The sequence below is a fragment of the Propithecus coquereli genome, unplaced genomic scaffold, assembly GCF_000956105.1.
Source record: "Propithecus coquereli isolate 6110/MARCELLA unplaced genomic scaffold, Pcoq_1.0 Scaffold89, whole genome shotgun sequence".
Lineage (NCBI taxonomy): Eukaryota > Metazoa > Chordata > Mammalia > Primates > Indriidae > Propithecus > Propithecus coquereli.
In genome coordinates this window covers 2,185,494-2,187,648 of record NW_012155173.1, presented here as the reverse complement: position 1 = coordinate 2,187,648, position 2,155 = coordinate 2,185,494, and positions in this window count along the sequence as shown.

Sequence of the window (2,155 nt, the reverse complement as noted above, 5' to 3'; positions counted from 1 at the left end):
CACAGCCAGGAAAGCACTCTACCCCCTCATCCCTGCAAGGGACTGGATGTTTACTCTGGGGAAATTGAACCAGGTGTGCTCTGGCCTTGGGGACACGAGGCGCAGCAGAGGGCTCTGAGGTATAGAGTCAAAAGCAGGTGGAAGGGGTGTAAAGTGAGCTCTGCCCGCCTCCGCAGCCCTTTCCCTGCTCCTGGAGTGCCCAGAGCCAGGCATCTGTTCCCCAGGTAGCTGACTAGAACATTCTTTGGAAAAACTAGCTTCCAGAGACTTCCCCCATGAAAAGACTGAGTCACTGTCCAAGCTTCCCAGAGTGGTGCCCACCAGTCAACCTGCCTTGTGCACGCATGCACACCCGCCCCCCCCCCCACACACAGCACAGACAGCCAGGGACCACCGCAGACGTTGAGGAGAGCTTGCAACGTGAACGGGAGAGGCCAAATCAACCAAGACGTAAAACCGTAAAAACAAACAGTGCGGGGAAGAGGTGAGCATAAAAAAATCAAAATCAAAAAAAACCCCTCAAAACTGTAACACTCTCAGAGAGATAAAACAAGAACAGGATGCTATGGGAGAGAAACCAAGATCAAGAAACAGCTCCTATTAAAAAATTATTTTGCAAAAATAAAATATCCACAAGGAGTGACAGAATGCAAAGTTAAAATATCCTTCCAGAAAGTAGATCAGAACACACAAACAGAAAATTGGAAAGAGAGAGGGAAAAAAATCTAGAGTCTCAATCCAGCCTGTCCAATATCCCAACTATCAGAAATTCCAGAAGTAGGGAAAGAGTAAAAGGAAGGGAGAAGATTATCAAAGGAATAATAAATCAAATGTTCTAGAGCTGAAGGAAAGTCCCGGGTTGGAAGGAGCCAGTACAACGTGGGGGAAAAGACCTGCTCCGGGCTGTCCCGAACGTGGCCAGAGCTGTGTGGATCCATGCTGGCTGCCTTGAGCCAAGAGCCCAGAGAAAGGAAGGGGAGGCTGGGTACGTGGGCCCGAGCAGGGGACGTTATGGAACAGTGGCCCCAGAGAGCGGAAAGGGACTGACATTCCTGAGGACTCCTGGTGAGGAGACTCCGTGGAGAGCCTGATAAGAGATCAAAGTCACAGTGGGACCGGTCAGCACGATCTGTGCTTTTCTCTCTGGCTATGGTCAAAACTAGCTAATGCCCTTGGGGCGATAAAACCATAACCAATGGGGCGCACATCTTTACCTGACAAAAGCTACTAGCTGGCGTGTAACTGCACAGAATCTGGGTTTTTAGTCTATAGTAAATGGCAGATTGCATTCCCCTATGACGCACTAGTCCTTGGGCAGTCCTCTTAAACAATAAATACTCCAGCAGGATGCTGGAATGACAGGCTGCCTTCTTTTTTACCTTAGTTCCAAGTTTTGAATGTTTTTTCTTAATACCCCCTGACAATGTGCCACAGTCACAGAGCCCAAAGCCTCGGAGACCCAGCGGGAAATGAGTGACTGAGGCAGATCCAGTATTGGGAGATGACAGGGCGGGGTGGGGAGTGGGTGATCACAGAGCATGTGCCCTTTCTAAAGGCAGCAGGGGACCGTTGCCATGGAGTCACATGCCGCGCACTCACTGCCGATGCCTACATTTTTATACCCAGCCCCACAGCGCCCCGAGCTCCACGTTCACAGCGCCAAGTGCCCGCTTGACCTCACCTCTCAGATATTTCACGGGCATCAAGTTTGTTATGTCTGAAACGGAGCCCTTGACCTTTCTGACCTGCAAACCGGTTCCCCCTGTCGTCTTCCAATCCCAATACACTGCTCCGCCATCCTACCAGTGGCTCAAGCCAGTGTGACTTCTTGATTCTTGTGTGTTAAAAAGGATGGATAGGTTTGGAATAATGTTCATGGTACATTGTGGATGAAAAGCAAGCAGATCAGTATGCCTTCATTTCTTCAAAGAAAAATTTGAAAATTACGTTGCATATAATAAATTACATGGAAGAACGACTTGGAAACAAACACATCACACTGTTAATGGCAATTTCCTCTGGGTCGTGACTTAGCAGGGTGGGGAAGGACGACTTGCACTTTCTACTTTATATCCTTATGTATTGTTTAAATATTTCACAACCAGATTTTATTTCTTGCTTTGATATGGAGCCATTTAAAAATAAATAAAACATA